Source organism: Cebidichthys violaceus, unplaced genomic scaffold (assembly GCF_023349555.1).
Source record: "Cebidichthys violaceus isolate CVI_PGR_0920_01 unplaced genomic scaffold, fCebVio1.0.p SCAF_6, whole genome shotgun sequence".
NCBI classification, from domain to species: Eukaryota; Metazoa; Chordata; class Actinopteri; order Perciformes; family Stichaeidae; genus Cebidichthys; species Cebidichthys violaceus.
In genome coordinates, this window is record NW_027176816.1 from 11,461,685 (window position 1) to 11,467,684 (window position 6,000).

General features: G+C 41.0%; 1 protein-coding gene across 2 annotated transcripts in view; it reads right to left on the minus strand.

Annotated features, from left to right (window-relative positions):
* rad54l2 (RAD54 like 2) overlaps positions 1–4,350 on the minus strand; it is a 67,168-nt gene extending 62,818 nt beyond the window's left edge. For both annotated transcript variants that reach the window (XM_068733451.1, XM_068733449.1), the window contains exon 1: positions 4,255–4,350. The gene's annotated coding sequence lies outside the window, so the exon portion shown is untranslated. The remainder of the gene's footprint in view (positions 1–4,254) is intronic.
* Between the last annotated feature and the right edge of the window lie 1,650 nt (positions 4,351–6,000).

Genomic DNA, 6,000 nt, shown 5'->3' on the forward strand with positions numbered 1-6,000 from the left:
ATTAAATCACATTTATTTGCTATGTCTTTGAGAGACAACATTTTTTGCACATATTTTCAGTTTTTCCCCCAATATATTCAATGTAACATGAGATTTACAACTGTGTTGTTATCCTTATGTACAAAATTGTGTTAAATCATTTTCTTCAATTAAGATGCAGCTACCAACCAAGGCAAATCTTTTATAATATTTTCACTGGTTTGTTTCTAATAGGATATATTTTTTCAAAATGCTTTTCGAAAGGGTTTTTTGATTTGCAATAAGCTGAATTAAAGCCAACCATTTAAAAAAAGAAAGAACATCGGACTAACAGATTGCCTGGGTAAAGCATCTGCAAAACTTCATCTATTTTCCATTATTCTTCATTCACTTTCTTGTGATTTTAACAAATTAAACTTAATGTAAATGTAATAACACCTTTTTTATATGCCTGAAAAACATTAATCATACCATTGATTTTTGTTTAATCCAAGATACCCAACTATATGTCTACGTGATGGGATGTTTGGGCACGTTATCTGTCCTCACCACTTGTTTACACTGACAAGCTTTAAATCAACAGCATTGTCGTCCATGATTTTATACAACAATGCTGATTGACACAAGTCGATTCCTTCTCTCCATCTTCCTTCTAAAGTCAAACTAGAAATAGCGATCTTACAAACATAATTATTAAGGGAACCAGCTTTCTTTGCTGAAAAACGCTCTTAACTGAAGTTACGCTCTACTTTCCATGTCTGCAAGTACGCAAATTTGGTCATCAGAGGGTGTAAGCTCTGGGGGGATGTCTGCAAACCGCCAATTTGTTGTGACAGCGTGCTGTATAATAAGGCTGAACTAATACTTGCAACTTTTGTCCATCACACAGCAGTCTGATTGACATTACCAGCCATGCTGTCAAGCTGTGCAGTTCCTCCCCTCTTATAGATGACATCCTATCTGCCATTAATATAACTGTCAAGGAGGCCAGCAGTAGCCCCCCCCCCCCCCCCCCCCCCATCACTCCTTGGCTGCTCTGAACGCTCTGTTCCCGTACTCGGCTGAGCTTGGTAGCAGGAACACATTGAAGGAGTGATGAAAGGATGAAACGAGTGGCACAGAGACGCCCTCGGATCATCCTTTCAGGATTAAAAACAGAAAATATGGGTCTACGGGACCAAAATCCAACAACCTAACCTTGGCCGGCGTTCAAACGAGCCACGGGTCGGCAAACGTCAACATTCTATATGGAACACAAATTAGACTCATGTGTGAGCAGTGTTTTCAACAAGTCTAACGTACCTCAAGTTCAAAGCATTCCGGACACTCTGATGTAAGCAGACCTTCACACCAACACATATCTCCATCACGAGTCTGGGTTCACAAAAAACATAAATCTTTGACACCCAGTTACTGCAGTTCAGATTGTTCAAAGACAGACAGACCTTCACTGAAGAAAGCACACAGACAATAAGGACATTCTAGACCTCATGCAACATTGTTTTCCCCTGTTCTGTAAGAGCTTGAAAGAGTGATCAAAAAGAAAAAAGAAAAAGAAAGAGGGAGGGTTTCATCAGCTAAATTTGCATCTGGCTGAAGTGGTTCTCTGGATACCTGATCCAAGGTCAGTCTCACTGACAGTGGAGGCAGACAGAAAAGCCTGAGATTCAGACTATTAGAACACAATCGTCCAGCCTCGGGTCGATCAACCTGATACACTTGCCTAGTCAGCGTTACAAAACTCCCTCCAAAAAAGGACTTGTAACGCAACAGTGACAGCTACAATATGTGATAGAGCTTTACCAAATCACTGCCAGTAGTTAAAGGAAAACACACCAAATAGACTTTTAGAAGACAACATGGCCAAAGACAACAGATGATGTGTTTCCTATGCGGCAGGACAATTTATCTACATTTTCAAGTCTACAACATACAATATATTTTTGTTGCAGATCCCTCAAAATCAAACAATGGCTTCTGTCTGAAGCTACCATTTTTCTCACATATTCCGACACCCACAGTAACATCAAATTGACAACTAGAAGACGTGTTAAAGGGCACGACTCACTTTTCTCAGCTCTCTGGTTCTTCAGCTCTCAGTATCACACTCTCCTCCTGTATATAACGAGGTCACACCCTTCTCCGGGGTTGTATAAGGCATTGTGGGAAATGTAATTCACTGACATACTGTACACAGAGGGAAAGTGGGTACATCACAGAGGGAGAAGACAGAGGCAATCTGGCCCAGCATGCACAATACCAACGCTGTGGTACCGGCACACATAAATTGAATGCAGCCATAATTAAGCTTATTAGTTACACCTTTGCGTTCCTTGCTACCCCTCTAAGTCAGTTTGTTAACTTGGTTCAATTATGAGCAGCTCAACATGCACATTTCTTCTGGTTTAGTCTGAGAGCATGCTTGCCCCACCATGTTGGAATGTAAATGACAGACTGTAAAATGAACTTTGCGTAGCTAAGACACTACGCCACCGGGTTGAAAATAGGCAGAACTACCCTTTAATTAAATTACACGGCTCAGTGTTTGAACACCCTACAAGTCTGTTTTTAAAGAGGAATTCCTTCTGGGGATTATGTGAAAAGTTGTATAATGCCTTTTGGGGCTCCAGGGGGATGATGGGACGTCACTTCAGTCAGTGACAGTTCTGAAATGGGGTTTTTTTGTAGATCTGGATGTGTGGAGTTTAAAAGTGAGCCCACCAGACCTCTGCAGCCGTTCCTTGTCTCTTCCTTGTAGCTGCTTGAAGCTACTTTAGCCGCTACTAGCATAACACACCTATATCTCTGCCTAAAATGTTGGGGCTTGCACTGCATCGTGGGTGCCATGTTTTGGTGCCATGTTTTGACAAAGAATGACGTGAGGAATTTAAAAAAATTGATTCTTGTTCTGCTGCATTGTTTTTGCTATTTTTCTTTTTAATTAATAGTGTCTTACCCGAGTGTAATACTAAATGATTGGAGTATCCTTTTAAGTCCAAGTCAAGTCTCAAGTCCTAAGTCAACAGCTCTTGTGTACATTTCAATCTTATTGAAGCTAGTTCAACCAAAAATGTTTGTAATGAGTTAGACAGCTGATTACACACACACACACACACACACACACACACACACACACACACACACACACACACACACACACACACACACACACAAACAAACACACTTCTCTTAGCTAGTAGACAGTGGTGTTTCGGTGTATCATGCGACCCGGTTAACTGGCGACTTTCAGCCGAACGCGTCTGTGGTTGTCGTAGTTACTACAGCTGTTGAAAACAGGAAGAGCTGCCCTTGTGAATGCCGCATTGTTTAGTTTTTCATTACAGCGTCAAATCATTCTCATATACAGTCTATGGTAAAAAAAAAAAAATAATAATACCGGGTTTAGTGTGTTTTTTAACTGTGTTGAAACAGGAAGGAAGCAAGTTGCCTTTCCTTTGAAATAATGAAGTTAGTAAATACACATAAATCGTCTTTGGAGCCGGTTTTGGGTAAACACGTGTCCTGTAGAAGTACTCTGTAGCACCTTAAAAAGTAACAGAGTAAAAAAATATTTTAACGGGATTCGAACTCATACAATTGTGTGGAAAAATATGATGGGAAGACAGGGAACTGGCCATTTAGCGGCATTCACCAGGACAGCTACGTGTTCTTCCTGTTTTCAACAGCGTAGTAACTACGACAACCACGGACGCGTTCGGCTGAAAGTCGCCAGTTAACCGGGTCGCATGATACACCGAAACACCACCCTGAGGCTGTCTGCTCTTTAACCCGTCTGACCTGCTCTGGGGCTTCCGCAACCCCTTGAGCTCCAGACGTCTGTCCCTCGCACAAACACTTCCCTAGACCACCTAAATTGACATTTAAGCCTACATTTTATAGCCGAACCGACTGTTAGGTAACAATCCCTTTATTAGGCGCTCATTCATTTCAGCAGATGTGTCAGCTGTTATCGGTTGTTCGTGTGCCCCGCTGGTTAAATCTCCGCCGCGGTCACGGCTCGTTCCCAGGACGACTTGCTATGAAATGTTTTTTGTTTTTTTTAAAGACAGAAAGCAGCGTGCTCGCTCGTTTCATAACACGGAAGAAGGCTGCAACAGCGCTGCAGACACAAGGAACCGTTGGGGAACAAGTGCGGTGTGCTCCTCTATTGTCTGCAGTCCAATTGACGCCATGCAAAATGCTAAGAGCACAACAACAAAAAAGAGGTTTAACAGAGGTTTCATGCGGTCATAAAACCCGGAGTGTATGTCTCACCTTCCGTGCCCCGTATCTTCGGCGAGTACCTCCAAGTGAAAAATAGCTTTTATTTCCGAAGTAATAATGAGATGCAGGGCAGGGCTTGGCCGCTTCCACTCATTCATCAGTTTCTCGCTGGAAGAAGAGGGTCGGTCCTGATGCGCTCTGCACAAGAAACCCATTACGAAAGTTCCGGAAGTGCACGAGGATCCCAACTGTTAGGGGTTACTTAACGCACAGAAGCTGCAGGAGCACTGCAAGTTGAGAGTTGATTAGTGTTTGATAGCTTACAGAGCTGCTTTAATTATATATTTTTGATTATTAATATTATTATTATTATTATTATTATTATTATTATTATAATACACTGTTATATAGCGTTTGGTAATGTGCACATATTGTTAATTTTATAGTTTTGACTTGGCTCTGAGAGGTTGTCCCCTTTCCTTGTTTTATTGACAGAAAAAAATGAAATAAATACATGTATTATTTAGTACAGCTTCCAGTCAAAGGCTCTGCACACCCACACACAGGCGTTTCCTTATTCTGGCTCATTTGGCCGCGGTGCAGGTCCAAGTTGGGTGGAGTTATGCTGGAAAGAACATCATGTTACCAATTTCTGTGTACTCATAACAATAGACAAACACGTGTATGCGTCGCGTCTTCCTAACAAGTTCAACAAAACAAAAAGGAAAGTGAGACTGATCATTAGAGTACAGTCTGTAACCGCCCACACAGAGAGGAGGTCAAATTTAAAATGAAACAAATAATTAAAAACAGAGTCCTTAAATCTTATACGTGGATTGATTTTGTGAGAAGACCTGTTTTTACTCATTATCCAAATGATTATATGATATGTGATCTTCTGTATGGTAGGTCTACTCACACAGCTGATACAATTTCCACTTTCCACTGTACACTGTCTGAGTGTGTAAACACTGTGTTGCATGGCATTTCCTTCTACCATGTTAGTTTAGTTACACCTGGAAAGGCAGTGTAGGCCACAGCTTTCACTTTTATCGTTCCATAAGGAGTTTTGATAACTTCCACAAACCCCTCTCATGGGGGACATTTCATCTTGTCCATCACAGCTGTGACTCATGATAAGTACTGGCTGTATTCCATTCAAGTGAAACAACTTTTTTTTTTACAGTAAGCAAAAGGAAAATTGACACCGCCCTTAATGGAATAAATTAAATTTGGTACGACTGCAAATCAGAGGGATTATTTCTGGATTAAAGTTCAAATGAAAACCACACGCTTTGGGTTCAGATGTAAGGCAGAGCAGTAAATTCAATTCAGTCCATGTTAGAGTCACTAAAATATTTTATACATACTTCAATCAGCCAAAGTCCTGTACTAGGAGTACAGAAGTTGTCAGAAGAAAAAAGTGCAGAAATACATATGTTATACGTTAAACTAACTAATTCTAATGTTGTGAAACCGCTCAGCTGGTGGACTGATGACTAAACATGCAGCAGCATTCTTTATAATTTACCTTCTTGTACTGCGCATTCTCACATTCATACAGTGCCCTCTATTGGCCAGCAGTCCACAGTGTTTTGCATAACTCTGGATTATGCAATTTGAACAGAGGGGTGAGACTGAGGAGGGTGAGATGGTCAACTGTTTGGTAATGCACCTTAAATCCATTATTTGATTGATTTCAGTACAACTAGCAGCTGTGTGTTGCCCTATCAGTGGGATAGCTAGGTTGAAATAGTCATAACAATTGTGTATTTGGTGATAAAAGCAGCACATTTC